The sequence below is a fragment of the Choloepus didactylus genome, chromosome 8, assembly GCF_015220235.1.
Source record: "Choloepus didactylus isolate mChoDid1 chromosome 8, mChoDid1.pri, whole genome shotgun sequence".
Taxonomy (NCBI): domain Eukaryota; kingdom Metazoa; phylum Chordata; class Mammalia; order Pilosa; family Megalonychidae; genus Choloepus; species Choloepus didactylus.
The window spans coordinates 50,953,665-50,973,819 of NC_051314.1; positions in this window are offsets into that span (position 1 = coordinate 50,953,665).

Below are 20,155 nucleotides of genomic sequence, written 5' to 3' on the forward strand. Positions count from 1 at the left end.
ACAACCATTTCCCTGTTAGGCTGTGCTCTAAGATTCAATTCTGAGTTTACACATTGGAGTTAGTCCATATTGGTGAGGCATTATAATGTTTGCCTTTGTTTCTGGTGTACGTCTCTCAAAATGCTGTCTACAGGATCCACTCACCTCCTTGCGTGTCTCACAACTTCACTCCTTGTAGTTGCTCAGTATTCCATTGCATGCATACACCACAGTTCACCATTCTGTTCCTCAGTCAGTATACCCTTAGGCCACCTCCACCAACTGCTAATCATGAATACTGCCTTCATAAACACCAATGTGCAAATATCCATTCATGTCTCTGCTCTCAGATCTTGATGGTGTTTTAAAACTTCAACTTCTTTGTGAGACCAAAGGAAGAGATGTTTATTTGGTGCAAAATTTATGTCTTCTGTAGCACACTAATTTAACTTGTATGGTCAGTTTATTTGAACACCATAACTACATGGAACCTTGAATAGGGAGTGTGATCCTGTAGGTTGGTACAGGTTAGTGCGATGACACAATTCATCCCAGAGTAATCAGAGAATAAAAAAGTATTTGCAAAGCCCCCTTGAGAGACTGGAGGAAAATGTGGAAATATTAAACTTTTCCACCTGGGGAATTCCTGATATTCTTGAAAGTATTGGTACTACCAATTTAATAGGTCAAGTCCACAATCTTGGGGCTTCCCCTTATGAAACTTACTCCTGCAAAGAAGCTAAGCCTACTTATAATTTTGCCCAAGAGTCACCCTAGAGAACTTCTTTTGTTGCTCAGATGTTGCCTTTCTCTCTAGGCCAACTCTGCATATAAACTCTCTGCCCTCTCCCCTATGTGGAACTTGGTTCCCATGGGTTTAAGTCTCCATGGAAATGTGGGACATGACTCCTGGGGATGCGCCTGGCCCTGGCATCATGGGATTGAGAAAGGCTTCTTGGACTAAAAGGGGGAAGAGAAACAAAATAGTTTCAGAGGATGATGGATTTCAAATAGAGTTGAGAGGTCATTCTGGAGGTTATTCTTATGTGTTATATAGATATCTCTTTTTAGTTTTTGCTGTATTTGGAGTAGCTAGAAGGAAATACCTGAAACTGTTGAACCATAATCCACTAGCCTTGCTTATTGAAGATTATTGTATAAATATATGGCTTTTAATGTGTGACTGTGTAATAGTGAAAACCTTGTGACTGACACTCCCTTTATCCAGCATATGGACAGATGAGGAAGAAAAGAAAGCCAAATAAATAAATAAATAATAGGGGGTATAAGGGGTACGGTATGTTTTGGGTGTTCTTTTTTATTTTTATTTTCATTCTTATTTTTATTTATTTACTTTTTTTTGGAGTAATGGAAATGTTCAAAAGTTTATTGTGATGAATGCACAACTATATGATGATACTGTGAACCATTGATTGTTTACTTTGGGTGAGTATCTGGCATGTGAATATATCTCAATAAAATTGCACTTTAAAAAATAATAATAGAGATCCCATGTACCACTTGCCCATTTTCCCCAATGGTAATGTCTTGTAAAAATTATAGTATAATATCACAACAGGATATTGACATTAATACAGGCAAGATACAGAACAATCCTGATACCACAAAGATTCCCTGTTACGATTTTTTTTTTTTTTTTTTTAAGATTTTATTTTTTTTATTTTTTATTTTTTTTTTTTAATCATCATTTTATTGAGATATATTCACATACCACGCAGTCATACAAAACAAATTGTACTTTCGATTGTTTACAGTACCATTACATAGTTGTACATTCATCACCTAAATCAATCCCTGACACCTTCATTAGCACACACACAAAAATAACAAGAATAATAATTAGAGTGAAAAAGAGCAATTGAAGTAAAAAAGAACACTGGGTACCTTTGTCTGTTTGTTTCCTTCCCCTACTTTTCTACACATCCATCCATAAACTAGACAAAGTGGTGTTTGGTCCTTATGGCTTTCCCAATCCCATTGTCACCCCTCATAAGCTACATTTTTATACAACTGTCTTCGAGATTCATGGGTTCTGGGTTGTAGTTTGATAGTTTCAGGTATCCACCACCAGCTACCCCAATTCTTTAGAACCTAAAAAGGGTTGTCTAAAGTGTGCATAAGAGTGCCCACCAGAGTGACCTCTCGGCTCCTTTTGGAATCTCTCTGCCACTGAAGCTTATTTCATTTCCTTTCACATCCCCCTTTTGGTCAAGAAGATGTTCTCCGTCCCACGGTGCCAGGTCTACATTCCTCCCTGGGAGTCATATTCCACGTTGCCAGGGAGATTCACTTCCCTGGGTGTCTGATCCCACGTAGGGGGGAGGGCAGTGATTTCACCTTTCAAGTTGGCTTAGCCAGAGAGAGAGGGCCACATCTGAGCAACAAAGAGGCATTCAGGAGGAGACTCTTAGGCACAAATACAGGGAGGCCTAGCCTCTCCTTTGCAGCAACCGTCTTCCCAAGGGTAAAACTTATGGTAGAGGGCTCAACCCATCAAACCACCAGTCCCCTATGTCTGTGGTCATGTTAGCAACCATGGAGGTGGGGTAGGCGAATACCCCTGCATTCTCCACAGGCTCCTCAAGGGGGCACTACATCTTTTTTTTTTTTTTTTTTTCCCCTGTTTGTCTTTTTTCTTTTTTTTTTTTTTTTTTTTTTTTTTTTTTTTTTTTTTTAACTTTCCCTTCTTTTTTCAAATCACCTGTATGAAAAAAAAAGTTAAAAAGAAAACAAACATACAATAAAAGAGCATTTCAAAGAGACCATAGCAAGGGAGTAAGAAAAAGACAACTAACCTAAGATAACTGCTTAACTTCCAACATGTTCCTACTTTACCCCAAGAAAGTTACATAATATAGCAACATTTCAGTGAACTTGTTCCTACTACAACCATCAGAAATTAACAGACCATAGTCATTTCTGGGCATCCCCAGAACGTTAAATAGCTTATCTGTTCTTCCTGGATTATTGTTCCCCCTTCCTTAATTGCTCTCTACTGCTAGTTCCCCTACATTCTACATTATAAACCATTTGTTTTACATTTTTCAAAGTTCACATTAGTGGTAGCATATAATATTTCTCTTTTTGTGCCTGGCTTATTTCGCTCAGCATTATGTCTTCAAGGTTCATCCATGTTGTCATATGTTTCACCAGATCGTTCCTTCTTACTGCCGCGTAGTATTCCATCGTGTGTATATACCACATTTTATTTATCCACTCATCTGTTGAAGGACATTTGGGTTGTTTCCATCTCTTGGCAATTGTGAATAATGCTGCTATGAACATTGGCGTGCAGATATCTGTTCGTGTCACTGCTTTCCGATCTTCCGGGTATATACCGAGGAGTGCAATCGCTGGATCGAATGGTAGCTCTATATCTAGTTTTCTAAGGAACTGCCAGACTGACTTCCAGAGTGGCTGAACCATTATACAGTCCCACCAACAATGAATAAGAGTTCCAATTTCTCCACATCCCCTCCAGCATTTGTAGTTTCCTGTTTGTTTAATGGCAGCCATTCTAACCGGTGTTAGATGGTATCTCATTGTGGTCTTAATTTGCATCTCTCTAATAGCTAGTGAAGCTGAACATTTTTTCATGTGTTTCTTGGTCATTTGTATTTCCTCTTCAGAGAACTGTCTTTTCATATCTTTTGCCCATTTTATAATTGGGCTGTCTGTACTATTGTCATTGAGTTGTAGGATTTCTTTGTATATGCAAGATATCAGTCTTTTGTCAGATACATGGTTTCCAAAAATTTTTTCCCATTGAGTTGGCTGCCTCTTTACCTTTTTGAGAAATTCCTTTGAGGTGCAGAAACTTCTAAGCTTGAGGAGTTCCCATTTATCTATTTTCTCTTTTGTTGCTTGTGCTTTGGGTGTAAAGTCTAGGAAGTGGCCTCCTAATACAAGGTCTTGAAGATGTTTTCCTACATTATCTTCTAGGAGTTTTATGGTACTTTCTTTTATATTGAGATCTTTGGTCCATTTTGAGTTAATTTTTGTGTAGGGGGTGAGGTAGGGGTCCTCTTTCATTCTTTTGGATATGGATATCCAACTCTCCCAGCCCCATTTGTTGAAAAGACCATTATGGCTCAGTTCGGTGACTTTGGGGGCCTTATCAAAGATCAGTCGGCCATAGATCTGAGGGTCTATCTCTGAATTCTCAATTCGATTCCATTGATCTATATGTCTATCTTTGTGCCAGTACCATGCTGTCTTGGCAACTGTGGCTTTATAATAAGCTTCAAAGTCAGGGAGTGTAAGTCCTCCCACTTCGTTTTTCTTTTTTAGAGTGTCTTTAGCAATTCGAGGCATCTTCCCTTTCCAAATAAATTTGATAACTAGCTTTTCCAAGTCTGCAAAGTAGGTTGTTGGAATTTTGATTGGGATTGCATTGAATCTGTAGATGAGTTTGGGTAGAATTGACATCTTAATGACATTTAGCCTTCCTATCCATGAACATGGAATATTTTTCCATCTTTTAAGGTCCCCTTCTATTTCTTTTAGTAGAGTTATGTAGTTTTCTTTGTATAGGTCTTTTACATCTTTGGTTAAGTTGATTCCTAGGTACTTGATTTTTTTAGTTGCTATTGAAAATGGTATCTTTTTCTTGAGTGTCTCTTCAGTTTGTTCATTTCTAGCATATAGAAACATTACTGACTTATGTGCATTAATCTTGTATCCCGCTACTTTGCTAAATTTGTTTATTAGCTCTAGTAGGTGTATCGTTGATTTCTCAGGGTTTTCTAGATATAAGATCATATCATCTGCAAACAATGACAGTTTTACTTCTTCTTTTCGAATTTGGATGCCTTTTATTTCTTTGTCTTGCCGGATTGCCCTGGCTAGCACTTCCAGCACAATGTTGAATAACAGTGGTGACAGCGGGCATCCTTGTCTTGTTCCTGATCTTAGAGGGAAGGCTTTCAGTCTCTCACCATTGAGTACTATGCTGGCTGTGGGTTTTTCATATATGCTCTTTATCATGTTGAGGAAGTTTCCTTCAATTCCTACCTTTTGAAGTGTTTTTATCAAAAAGGGATGTTGGATTTTGTCAAATGCTTTTTCAGCATCTATTGAGATGATCAATTGATTTTTCCCTTTCGAGTTTTTAATGTGTTGTAATACATTGATTGTTTTTCTGATGTTGAACCATCCTTGCATGCCTGGAATGAACCCCACTTGGTCATGGTGTATGATTTTTTTAATGTGTCTTTGGATTCGATTTGCAAGTATTTTGTTGAGGATTTTTGCATCTATATTCATTAGGGAGATTGGCCGGTAGTTTTCCTTTTTTGTAGCATCTTTGCCTGGTTTTGGTATTAGATTGATGTTAGCTTCATAAAATGAGTTAGGTAGTGTTCCATTTTTTTCAATGTTTTGAAAGAGTTTGAGTAAGATTGGTGTCAGTTCTTTCTGGAAAGTTTGGTAGAATTCCCCTGTGAAGCCATCTGGCCCTGGGCATTTATTTGTGGGAAGATTTTTGATGACTGATTGGATCTCTTTGCTTGTGATGGGTTGGTTGAGGTCTTCTATTTCTTCTCTGGTCAGTCTAGGTTGTTCATATGTTTCCAGGAAATTGTCCATTTCTTCTACATTATCCAGTTTGTTGCCATACAGTTGTTCATAATATCCTCTTATAATTTTTTTAATTTCTTCAGGATCTGCAGTTATGTCACCTTTTTCATTCATTATTTTGTTTATATGGGTCTTCTCTCTTTTTGATTTTGTCAGTCTAGCTAGGGGCTTGTCAATCTTGTTGATCTTCTCAAAGAACCAACTTTTGGTGATATTTATCCTTTCTATTGTTTTTTTTGTTCTCTATGTCATTTATTTCTGCTTTAATCCTTGTTATTTCTTTTCTTCTACTTGGTTTAGGATTGGTTTGCTGTTCATTTTCTAGCTTCTTCAGTTGATCCATTAGTTCTTTGATTTTGGCTCTTTCTTCCTTTTTAATATATGCGTTTAGTGCTATAAATTTCCCCCTTAGCACTGCTTTTGCTGCATCCCATAGGTTTTGGTATGTTGTGTTCTCATTTTCATTCGTCTCTATATATTTAGCAATTTCTCTTGCTATTTCTTCTTTAACCCACTGATTGTTTAGGAGTGTGTTGTTTAACCTCCAGGTATTTGTGAATTTTCTAAGTCTCTGATGGTTATTGACTTCTAATTGTATTCCATTGTGGTCAGAGAATGTGCTTTGAATAATTTCAATCTTTTTAAATTTATTGAGGCTTGTTTTATGTCCCAGCATATGATCTATTCTGGAGAAAGTTCCGTGAGCAGTAGAAAAGTATGTGTATCCTGGTGATTTGGGATGTAATGTCCTGTAGATGTCTGTTAAATCTAATTCATTTATCAGATTGTTTAGGTTTTCAATTTCCTTATTGGTCTTCTGTCTGGTTGATCTATCTATAGGAGAGAGTGATGTGTTGAAGTCTCCCACAATTATTGTGGAAACATCAATTGCTTCCTTTAGTTTTGCCAATGTTTCTCTCATGTATTTTGTGGCACCTTGATTGGGTGCATAGACATTTACGATTGTTATTTCTTCTTGCTGAATTGCCCCTTTTATTAGTATGTAGTGGCCTTCTTTGTCTCTCAAAACATCCCTGCATTTGAAGTTTATTTTATCTGAGATTAATATTGCTACACCTGCTTTCTTTTGGCTGTAGCTTGCATGAAATATTTTTTTCCATCCTTTCACTTTCAATTTCTTTGTGTCCCTGTGTCTAAGATGAGTCTCTTGTATGCAACATATTGATGGTTCATTTTTTTTGATCCATTCTGCGAATCTATATCTTTTAATTGGGGAGTTTAATCCATTTACATTCAACGTTAAAACCGTGAAGGCATTTCTTGAATCAGCCATCTTATCCTTTGGATTATGTTTGCCATATTTTTCCCTCTCTCTATTAATATCCTTTATTGTACCCATACCGAATCTCTTTAGTACTGAACCTTTCTCCAAGTCTCTCTGTCCTGTCTTTGTTTCTCTGTCTGTAGGGCTCCCTTGAGTATCTCCAGTAGGGCAGGTCTCTTGTTAGCAAATTCTCTCAGCATTTCTTTGTCTGTGAAAAATTTAAGCTCTCCCTCAAATTTGAAGGAGAGCTTTGCTGGATAAAGTATTCTTGGCTGGAAATTCCTCTCTCTCAGAATTTTAAATATATCGTGCCATTGCCTTCTCGCCTCCATGGTGGCTGCTGAGTAGTCACTACTTAGTCTTATGCTGTTTCCTTTGTATGTGGTGAATTGCTTTTCTCTTGCTGCTTTCAGAACTTGCTCCTTCTCTTCTATGTTTGACAGTGTGATCAGTATATGTCTCGGAGTGGGTTTATTTGGATTTATTCTATTTGGAGTTCGCTGAGCATTTATGATTTGTGTATTTATGTTGTTTAGAAGATTTGGGAAGTTTTCCCCAACAATTTCTTTGAATACTCTTCCTAGACCTTTACCCTTTTCTTCCCCTTCTGGGACACCAATGAGTCTTATATTCGGACGCTTCATATTATCTATCATATCCCTGAGGTCCATTTCGAGTTTTTCAATTTTTTTCCCCATTCTTTCTTTTATGCTTTCATTTTCCATTCTGTCATCTTCCAGGTCACTGATTCGTTGTTCAACTTCCTCTAGTCTTGTACTATGAGTGTCCAGAATCTTTTTAATTTGGTCAACAGTTTCTTTAATTTCCATAAGATCATCCATTTTTTTATTTAGTCTTGCAATGTCTTCTTTATGCTCTTCTAGGGTCTTCTTGATTTCCTTCATATCCCGTACTAGGGTCTCATTGTTCATCTTTAGTTCTTTGAGTAGCTGCTCTAGGTGTGTCTCTTCTGGTCTTTTGATTTGGGTGCTTGGGCTTGGGTTATCCATATCGTCTGGTTTTTTCATATGCTTTATAATTTTCTGTTGTTTTTGGCCTCGTGGCATTTGCTGTCCTTGATAGGGTTCTTTTAGGGTTTGTAGACCAGTTGAAGTCCTTATCTCTAATTTATCAGATCTACAGCTTCGTGGAGTACACTTTCTCTAACTAACCAGCAGGTGGCGTCCACGAGCCACCTGTTCTCCACAAGCCAGATCTCCCCTGCTTAGCCTTTTTGGTGAGTGGGGGAGTGAGTCTTGTGGGGCCCAATTGGTGTCCCAAGCTTGCGTGTGTAGTTGGTGTTGCCTGCCCTGTATGTGGGGCGTGTTTCTGGGCAGTCGGGGAGGGGGGGTGGCCCTAACAATCAAATCTCCCTGATGATCCTAGAGTTTTAAAGCTACTGCAATAGTCTAATCCTTCAGTTCAGTCCTGCCACAGTTTGTCTCTGCCACTGACCCACAAGTCTTTGGTATTGGCGTATGGCTCCTGAGACTTGCAAGTGGGCCCCTCTTCCAGGCTGTGCACCCCGGGTCCTCTGTTGAGGGATGACTGTGCTATGTCACAGGTGAGTGCCGTCCCCCCAGGGCAGTTCTGGGCTGCTGGGCTGTGTTGGGAGGCTCCCAGTCTGCTCAAATGATGGCTGAATGGGGCTCTGTTAATTCACACTGCTCCCCCTTCCCAGCTCTGGGACATTCAGCTGAGGTTGCAGGGAAGGCTAATGTCCACGCCCAGTTTTGTGGTGTGTGCCTGTTATTTGAAGCACTTCCGTCACACTGGGTTGTCTGGGGCAGCTCTGGGCTATGGGGCTGGCGATGGGCAGGAGTGTTTCCTGTCCACCAGGATGGTGGCTGTGAGCGGACACCCCCCTTTTCTTGGGAAGTTGTGTTGTTTAGTGAATTTTCTCAGCCACTGGATTATTGCCTTTTGTCTCAGAGCTCTCTTATTTCTGCTCTTGACTTGACGTGCCCAAATTTCAATTCTTTGAAGCTTTCTGTATTGAGCTTCTTAGAGTAATTGTTTTAGAAAAAGCAAAAAGGATTTAAAAAAAAAAAAAAAAAACAAAAAAAAAAACGGCCCTCCTCAGAGATCTAATGGGTTATTGAAATGCTAATAGACAAAGCAACCAGGGCCATTAAGGAAAGGTGCCCTGGGCAGAGAGATCAGCCTTGCTTCGGGATTTGCATATGCGCCTCAAGGCCTGATCTCCGCCCTTCCCCTTTCTGTGTTCACCAGAACTCCAAAAATCCTCTGCTTTAACTTTGGAGCTTCTCGTGTTGTTTTCCTTCTATGCCCGTCTCCTCTCTGCTGGGCTGGCTGCTCTCAGAGTCTCTGGTGTCTGGCCTCAGTCTATCTATGGTTGGAGTTTGAATCAGTAGAATGAGTTTCCGATGAGAGCAGCCACTGCAATTCTCCCTTCTCCTTCCTGGAGCTGACAGCCCCTCCTCCCCCGGGACTGAGCCTGGCAGGGAGGGGCGCGGGTCCCCTGGCCGCAAAAACTTACAGATTTCGCTGATCTCAGCAGTTCCACGTTTTCATGAGTGTTGTATGAAGTATGCCCAAAGACAGATTGCTCTGTGGTGTCCAGTCCACGCAGTTCCTGGCTTTTTACCTACTTTCCTGGAGGAGTAACTAAAACATACAGCTCACCAGTCTGCCATCTTGCCCCGCCTCCCCTGTTACGCTTTTATAATTACACATACTTCCCTCCCATTCCCATCCCCTCTTTAGTCCTTGTAAACCATTAATTTGTTCTCCAATTCCCTAATGTTTTCAATTCAAGAATGTTATATGAATGGAATCATACCATATGGAACCTTTTGGAATTTGAGTTTTTCACTTGCCATAATTTTCTAAAGATTCATCCAGTGCACAGCTGTGTGATGGTATCATGGGCAACTAATTGTACACTTTGGATCTTTGGATAGTTGTATGGTATGTGAACAATCTCAATTAAATATATATATATAACATAAAATGCTCAAAAAAAAATTCATCAGGTTGTTGCATGTATCAAGAGTTCATTCCTTTTTATTGATGAGTAGTATTCCATGGTATGAATGCCCCATAGTGTTTTAACCATTCACCCATTGAAGGACACCTGGCTTGTTTCCAGTTTGGTGTTATTGTGAATAAAGCTGCTGTTTCATTTTGCTAAATCTTCTGGAATGCAATATACCAGAAATGGGGTGGCTTTTACAGTGGGGATTTATTAACTTGCAATTTACAGTTCTTAGGCCATGAAAATGTCCAAATTAAGGCATCATCAGGATGATGACTTCTCTGAAGAAAGGTTGCTAGCATCTGGGACACCTCTGTCAGATGGGAAGGCACATGGCCAGTGTCTGTTGATCCTTCTCTCCCAGGTTTTGTTGCTTTCAGTGTCTGGTTTCAGCTGCTCCCTCTCTCAGCAATTCTGGGTGCTTTTCCTGTCTTTTATCCTCTCATAAAGGACTTTAGTAAAAGGATTAAGATCAATCTTGAATAGGCTGGGTCATATCTCAAGTGAAAAACCTAACCAAAAAGTCCACCTACAATAGGTCTGCACCCACAGGAATGGATTAAAAGAACATGGCCTTTTTCTGGGGTACGTAACAGCTTCAGACTACCACAGTTGCTATAAACATTCTTGTTCAAGTTTTTGTGTGATCAAAAGGTTTCCTTTCTCTGAGATAGCAATTTCTGGGTCATTTGTTACATGTTTAGTTGTTAAAGAAATTGTGAAATTGTTTTCCAGAGTGGTTGTACCATTTCACATTCCCCCCAGCAATGTTGGAGTGATCTAGTTTCTCCCCATCCTCACCAGAATTTGGTGTTTTCACTAATTTATTTTATTTTATTATTCTGATAGGTAGTGATATCTCATTGTTGTCTTAATTTGCATTTCTTTAATGGCTAATGATGTTATACAAGTGCTTATTTGCTACTTGTATATCCTCTTCAGTGAAATGTCTCTTTTTGTCTTTCATCCATTGTCTAATCGGTTTACTTGGATTTTTTTTTTACTGTTGAATTTTGAAAGTTCTTCATATATTCTAAATATTAATCTGTTGTCAGATATGTGGTTAGAAATATTTTATCCCAATCAGTAGCTTGTCTTTTCATTCCCCTTACATGGTCTATTGCAGAGGAAAATTTTTAATTTTGATGAAGTCCAGTTTATTAATTTTGCCTTAAATGGTTCACGTTTTATTTTCCAATGTAAGAACACTTTTCCTAACCCTAGGTCTCAAAGGTTTCCCCCTACATTTTAATCTAAAAGTATTGTACTTTTATGTTTTATCTTTATGTCCATGATTCATTTTTAGTTAATTTTTGGATAAGGTATGAGGGTTAGGTTGAGATTAGTTTTTTTTTTCTTTATGAATGTCCAATTGCTACATGTTCCAGTTTGCTAATGCTGCCATTAAACAAAATACCAGAAATGGATTGGCTTTTATAAAAGGGGGTTTATTTGGTTACAAAGTTATAGTATTAAGGCCATAAAGTATCCAAGGTAAGGGGGTACCTTCACTGAAGGATGGCCAATGGCATCTGGAAAACCTCTGTTAGCTATGAAGACATGTGGCTGGTATCTGCTCCAGAGTTCTGGTTTCAAAATGATGTTCTCCCAGGATGCTCCTCTCTAGGCTGTAGCTCCCCAAATATGTCTCTCTTAGTTGCTCTTGGGGGGCATTTGTCCTCTCTTAGCTTCTCCAGAACAAAAGTCTGCTTTCAAAAGCTGTCTCCAAAATGTCTCTGTAAGCTGTAGCTCCTCTCTCAGCTCCTGTGCATTCTTCAGTGTCCCTCTTGGCTGTAGCAAGCTCACTCCTTCTGTTGGAGCTTATATGGTGCTCTAGTAAACTAATCAAGGCCCACTCTGAATGGGCAGGGCCACACCTCCATGGAAATTATCTAATCAGAGTTGTCACCTACAGTTGGGTGGGTCACATCTCCATGGAAACACTCAAAGAGTTACAATCTAATCAACACTAATACATCTGCCCACACAAGGTTGCATCAAAGAGAATGTCATTTTGGGGGACATAATACATTCAAACTGGCACACTACAGTACTGTTTTTAAAAGCTACCTTTTTTTCCATTAAATTGCATTTGTACCTTTGTAAAAAATTAGTTCAGCATATTTGGGTGGATCTTTTTATGAGCTCTATTCTGTTTCATTGGATCTACTTGTCTACCCCTCCACCTGTCTTGATTAATGTAATTCTATAATAGGTCTTGAAATTGGGTATGCCAATTCCTCAGACTTTATCATCTTTTGAAATTGTTTTAGCTATTCTGGTTCCTTTGCTTTCATTTGTAAAATTTAGAATCATCTTATCTTCAAAAATCTTGTTGGGATTTTAATAATAATTGTGTTAAACCTGTATATCAACTTGGAAGAACCAAAATCTTTATTATGTTGAGTATTCCCAATTAATGAACATGGTATGTCTCTCCCTCTATTTATATCTTCTTTGATTTGCTTCATCAGCATTTCATAGTTTTCAGCATAGAAGTCCTGTGTGCCTCTTGTGGGATTTATACCTAAGTATTTCAATCTTTTGAGCAATTGTAAATGGTATTGTATTTCTAATTTTGGTGCCTACATATTAATTGCTAGTATATAGAAACACAGTTGATTTTTGTATGTTTATCTTGTAAATTGCAATATTGCTGAACTTATTATTTTTAGTTTTCTGTAGATTCCTTGGGATTTTCTATGTAGACAATGTTTTATCTGCAAACTGTATGCCTTCCCAAACTGTATGCTTTTTATGTCCTTTTCTTGCCTACTGCACTGGCTAAAACTTCCAGCACTACATTGAACTAATGTGGTGGGAGCAGATCTTCCTTGAATTGTTCACAGTCTTGGGAGAAAAGCATTCAGTCTTTCATCATTAGGTATAGTATTTGCTATAGTTTTTTTGTAGATGCTCTTTATCAAGATAAGGAATCTTCCTTTCTATTACTACTTTTCACAGGTTTTATCATGAATGTGTTGCATTTTATCAAAGGTTTTTTCTTCATCAATTGATATGATTATGTGATTTTTCATCTTTAGTCTGTTAATATGGTAGATTACATTTATTTTCAAATATTGATCAAATCTTGCATCCTTGGAATAAACCCCACTTAGTCATGCTATTTAATTCTTAATGTATATATAGTCAAATTTATGTGTGTAGAATTATTTTGTTAAAGATTTTTGTGTCCACTTTCATGAAGGATATTAGTTTGTAGTTCTATCTATCTATCTATCTATCTATCTATCTATCTATCTATCTATCTGGTACTGCCTTTTTCTGGTATTGGTAACAGAATAATACTAGTTTCATAAATCAAATTAGGAAGCATTCCATTCTCTTCTATTTTCTGGAAGAGATTGTGTATAATTGATAATACTTATTTAAATGTTGGGAAGAATTCACCAGTGAAACCATCTGGACTTGGAAATGTCTTTTTTGGGAGTTTTTAAATTATTAGATAGGCTATTGGGTATGTTATGATCATTTGTGTTTTTCATGGAATTGGTTCATTTAATCTAAGTTGTCGAAATTTTGTCTGTAGAATTGTTCTTATTATTCCCTTATTATCTTTTTGAAGACTGCAGGGTCTGTAGTGTTCTTGATATTGGTAATTCATGTCTTTCTTGCTAGAGATTTGAATGAGCTTTTTGAAGAACCAGATCTTTGTTTCATTGATTTTCTCTATTTTTCTGTTTTCAATTTCTTCAATCTCTGCTCTTTGTTATTTTTTTCATTCTTCTTGCTTTGGCTTTACTTTGCTTTTCTTTTTGTAGGCTCCTGAGGTGTGGGAGCTTATGTTATTGATTAAAGACTTTTTTTTTTCTCTTCCTATTTACATGTAGTTAGTGCTGAAATTTTCCTCTCAACAGTATTTTAGCTGTGTCCCACAAATTTTGACATTGTCTCTTCATTTTCATTCAGTACCATGTATTTTAAAAATTTCCCTTGTGAATTTCTCATGGATCCATGTGCTATTTAGAAGTGTGTTGTTTAGTTTCCATTCTAGTTTGCTAATGCTGCCATTATGCAAAATACCAAAAATGGATTGGCTTTTATAAAGGAGGTTTATTTGGGTACAGAGTTACAGTTCTATAGCCATAAAAGTGTCCAACCAAGGCATAGACATGAGCATGCCTTCATTGGAGAAAGGCCATTGGTGTCCAGAAATCCTCTGTTAGCTTGGAAGGCATGTGGCTGACATCTGCTTGCTCCCAGGTTGTATTTCAAAATGGTGTTCTCCAAAATGTCAGCATCAACTTTCAACAGCCATATTCAAAACATCTCTCTAAGCTGCAGCACGGAGCACCTTCTGAGTTTTTGTAGGATTCTGGTAAACTAATCAAGACCCAGAGTGAATGGGCAGGGCCACACCTCCATGGTAATAATCTAATCAAAGTTATTATCCACTGTTGGGTGGGTCACATCTCCATGGAAACAACCTAATCCAAATATTCCAACCTAATCAACACTAATACATCTGCCCTTACAAGATTTCATTCAAGAACATGGCATTTTGGGAGACATACATCCAAACCAGCACAGTTTCCAAGTGTTTGGAGAGCTCCTTGTTACCTTTCCATGATTGATTTCAGTTTGAATCCATTGTGGTCAGAGAACACACTCTGTGTGATTCCAATTCTTTTACATTTGTTGAGGTTTGTTTTATGGCCCAAGATATGGTTCATCTTGGTCTATGTTCCATGGATACTTGAAAAGAATGTATATTCTTCTGTTGTTGGGTAGAGTGGTTTATAAAAGGATAGATTAGATCCTGTTGTTTAGTATTATTGTTGAGTTCTTCCATGTCTCTTGATTTTCAACAATTGATAATTGTTCTATCAATTGTTGACAGATCGCATTGAGTTCTCCAACTATAATTATGGATTTGTCTAAATCTCCTTTCAATTCTATCAGTTTTTGCTTCACTTATTTGTAACTCAGTTGGTTAGTGCATACTCATTTACACATTTAGGATTTCTATTTCTTCAGTCTACTTTTTCTGATATTAATATAGCATTGCCTGCTTTCTTTTTTTTTAATTTTGGTAAAATACACAGAACATAAAAATTGCCATTTTAACCATTTTAAAGTATACAAGTCAGTGGCACTTAGTACACTCACAATGCTGGACAAACATCACTACTATCTATTAAGCAGTCATCCCAATTATTCCTCCCCTCCAAATCCTGGCAACCACTAATTTGCTTTCTGTCTCAATGAATTCCCCTATTCTCAATATTTCATATAAATGTAAATCATATAACATGTAGCCTTTTGTGTCTGGCTTTTTCTTTTCTTTTTTTTTTTTTTGATGCAATTTTAATGAGATATATTTGCATCCCATACAGTCATCCAAAGTGTACAGTTAATGTTCACAGTATCATCATATAATTGTGCATTCATCACCACAATCAATTTTTGAATATTTTCATTACTCCAAAAAACAAAAATAAGAATAAAATAACATCCAAAACATGCCATACTCCTCTTCTCCCCCCATTATTAATTTTTGTCCCTATTTTACTACTCATCTGTCCATATACTGGATAAAGCACACTGTGTAAGCTATATAGTTATATGATCTTCTTTAAGAATCAAGGATACTGGATTGCAGCTCAACAGTTCAGGTATTTCCTTCCTGCTGTTCTAATACACTAAAAACCACAAAGGGATATCTCTATAATGCATAAGTATAAACTCCAGAATGACTTCTCGACTCTATTTGAAATCTCTCAGCCATTGAAGCTTTATTTTGTTTCATTTCTCTTTCCCCATTTGGTTAAGAAGACATTCTCAATCCTATGATGCTGGGTTCAGGCTCATCCCCAGGAGTTATGTCCCACATTGCCAGTCATGACACTCCTGGGAGTCATGACCCACATGGGGGGAGGGCAGCAAGTTCACTCCTGTGTTGTATTAGAGAGAGAGGCCACATCTGAGCAGCAAAAGAGGTTCTCTGTGGGTGACTCTTACAATTATAAGTAGCTTAGCCTCTCCTTTGCAGTGGTGAGCTTCATAAGGGCAAGCTCCAAGATTGAGGGATCAGCCTACTAGACTGGTAGTCTCCAACGCTTCAAGAATATCAGGAATTCCCCAGGTGGAGAACTTTAATATTTCCACATTTTCCCCTAGTACCTCAAGGGGGATTTGCAAATACTTTTTATTCTCTGCCCAAATTACTCTGGGATGTTGTTCCAGTTTGGATGCAGTATGTCCCCCCAAAATGCAGACAGAGGGACCTCAGAGCAACTGAGAGTGACATTTTGGAGAGCAGCTACAGCTGAGAGACACATTTTTAAGATGGCCCTTGGAAGCTGACAATGACATTTTGGAGAATGCCATTTTGAAACACAACCTGGGAGCAAGCAGATACCAGCCATGTGCCTTCCCAACTAACACAGGTTTCTGGATGCCATTGGCCATCCTGCAGTGAAGGTACCTGATTGTTGATCCTTACCTTGGACACTTTATGGCCTTAAGACTATAACTGTGTAACAAAATAAACCCCTTTTTATAAAAGCCAATCCACTTCTGGTATTTTGCCTTCTGGCAGCATTAGCAAACTGGAGCAGATGTATTGGGGCTTCACATTAACCTGTACAAACCAAGAAGATCTCACTCCCTATTCAAGGTTCCATGTAATTATGGTGTTTGAATAAACTGACCATACAAGTTAAACTATATAGCGTCCTACAGAAAATATAGATTTTGCACCAAATAAACATCTCTTCCTTTGGTCTCACACAGAAGTTGAAGTTTTAAAACACAGTCAACCTCATCCTTTACCCTTTAGTCTGATTCACCTTAGTCCTAACCAAGTCCATTTTGTTCATATCTCTAACTGAAGTCTGGTCTCTTTTTCAGCTTCTTAAAGTTGCTGTATGGGGTAATGCTGACATTCATAGCTGCCAAACTCTGGCTCTGAGTCTCAAGTGTCACACAGATACCCAAAGTTCCAGGGACCAACAAGGCTGTATACAAAGAGCTCAGCTCTTAGAATTTAGAAATAACCATTACAGCTCAGGAATAGATGTGACTGCTATAAGAGCTTACAAACTAGAAGCCTTTACAATATGCTCTCAGATTCATTTCTCAGAGTTTGAACATTATATTTAGTCCATATTAGTGAGGCATTATAATGTGTGTCTCTTTGTTTCTAGCTTATGTCACTCCATATACTGTCCTGAAGGTCCATTCACCTAGTTGCATACCTCACCACTTCATTCCTTTTTGCTGCCATTCAGTATTCCATTGTATGTATTCACCACAGTTCACCATTCCATTTATCAGCCAATGTACCCTTAGGCCACCTCCATCCATTGCAGATTGTGAATACTGCCACCATAAACCCAGTGTGCAAATGTCCATTCATGTCCCTGCTCTCAGTTCTTCCAAGCATATACCCAATCACAGGGTTGCAGGACCATATGGCTGTCCCATACTTAGCTTCCTGTGGAACCACTACACTGCCCTCCAGATAGGCTGCACCATTCTCCTTCCCCACCAACAGTGAATAGGTACATCCATCTCTCCACATTTTCTCCAGCACTTATATCCCTCTGTTTATTTTAAATACACCATACAATCCATCATAAGTAAACAAAGATTCCCAGTATAATCACATAGCTATGCATTCACCACCACAATCTATATGAGGACATTTCCATTTAGTTCTATGTTGTATTTTTGGCTCTTCCACCCATTCCAGACTGGTATATAATTTGTGTCTGATCATGGATATCCCCCAAACAGCTGTTCCAGACTATTTACTAGTTATTCCTGACTATTTACTAGTTGCTTTAGAGGACTAACTAAATTCCACACCTCCCTACACTGCCATCTTGCCCTGCCTTCCTGGCTTCTTTTACTTAGCATGTTTTCAGGATTCATTCATGTTGTAGCATGTATTAGTACTTCTTTCCATCTTATGGCTGAATTATATTGCATCATACGTATACCACATTTTGTTTATTCATTCATCAATTAATGGACCTTTGAGTTGTTGCCATCATTTGTCTATTGTGAATAGTGCCACTATGAATTTCTTGTACCAGTTTCTGTTTGAAACACTGTTTCCAATTATTATTGGGTATATACCTAGGAGTGAAATTGCTGGGTATATGGTAATTCTATGTACTAAACTGAGGTACTGCTGAGCTGTTTTTCACAGCAGCTGCATTCTGCTTTCTTTTGATTAATATTTACATGATATATCATTTCCATTTCTTACTTTGAACCTACCTATATCATTATATTTGAAGTGAGATTCTTGCAGACAGCATATAGTTCAGTCGTGTTTTAATCCACTCTGCCAGTCTTTGTCTTTTAATTGTTGTATTTAGACCATTTACATTCATGATTATTGATATTATTGTGATTATTGATATTATTGTAATTATTGATATTTTATGGCTTAAGCCTGCCATTTTATTTTTCATTTTCTGTTTATTTTTAATTTCTCTTTTCTATTTCTTGCCTTCCTTAGGTTACTTGAACATTTTTTAGAAATCCATTTTGATTTATCTGTTGTATTTTTAGTGTAACAGTTTGTTATAGTTTTTTAGTGGTTGTTCTATGTATTATATTATATGTACATAATTTATCACAATCTACTGGTGTGATGGTTAATTTTATGTGTCAACTTGGCTAGGCTATGGTGCCCAAATTTTTGGTAAACCACTGGTCTAGCTATTGCTGTGAAGGTATTTTTTAGATGTGATTAACATCTACAATCAGTTGACTTTGAGTAACCAAGATTACTCTGACTGTGGATGAGTGGGCCTCATCCAATCAGTTGAAGTCCTTAAGAACAAAAACTAAGGTTTCCCAGAGATGAAGAAATACTGCCTAAGACTACAACATCAACTCTTGCCACATTTTAAGCCTACTGGCTTGCCCTGTGAATTTTGAACTTGTCAATTCCCAAAATTACATGAGCTAATTCCTTAAAATAAATCATATACACATTGTTCTTGAAAACCATAACTGATATAACTGGTGTCATCATTTTACCAGGTTGAGTGAAGTGTAGAAATTTACCTCACTTTATATCTCTTTACACGCCCTCCTTTATAACTGTCTTAAATATTTCCTCTACATATATTTAGAACCACATCAGTGTTCTAAATTTTGCTTCAATAATCAAACGTAGTTTAGAAAACTCAAGAGAAGAATGAAAATCTATCTTATTTATCCATATTTTTACTTATGTGTTCTTTCTTTCTTCATTATTTTCGAAGTTTCCTTCTCTCATCATTTCTTTTTTGTTTGAATAGCTTCCTTTAGCCATTCTTTTAGGATAGGTCTTCTGGCAACAAGTTCTTTTAGTTTTCCTTTATTTGAAAATGGCTTCATTAACCTCTTTATTGCCAAAGGATTTTTTTTTTCTGGATTCTGGCCTGAGAGTTTTTCTTTCAGCAGTTTAAAAATATTGTGCCACTCCTTCTTCCCTTCCTGGTTTCTAATGAGAAATCCACTGTCTTTCAAATTGTTTATCTTCTATAGATAAGGTGTCATTTCTTTCTTGATGATTTCAAGATTATTTTCTTTGTCTTCAGTTCTTAGAGGTTTAACTATGATGTGTCTTACTGTAGGTTTCTTTCGGTTTACCCTTTTGGTACTCCCCCAGCTTCTTGAACCTGTAGGTTTAGGAACTTTTGTCAAATTAGGAAAATTTCAGACATATTTTCAAATACCTCTTTATCTTCTCCTGAAACTCTGAGGACACAAATAGTTGATCTTTTATTATAGTCCAACAGGTTCCTGGGGGCTCTATTCATTTTTTTTTTTTTTCAGTCTATTTTTTCTCTATTGTTCAGATTGGATAATTTTTTTTTGTTCTATCTTACTAGTTCACTGATTCTTTCCTTTGTCTCTTCTATTCTGCTGTTGGGCCCATCTAAAAAGTATATTTCAGTTATTGTAATTTTTAGTTGTGAAATTTCTTTGATTTTTCTTCATATTTCCTATTTCTTTGCTGAGATATTTGTTTTTATATGTTTCAAACATGTTTGTAATTGCTCATTGAACCATTTTTATGGTGACTACTTTAAAAAATCAATGCCAGATGACTCTAATACCTTGGCTATCTGGTTGTTGGCACTTATTTATTATCTTTTTTCATTCAGTTTGAGATCTTCCTGGTTCTTGGTATGAGTAGTGATTTTCAATTGAAACCTGGACATTTTGGGTATTATGTTAGGAGACTGAGAATCATATTTAAACCTTGTGCTTTAGCTGGCTTCTTCTGACACAACTCTACCACTGCCTCCTTACTGCTAGGTGGG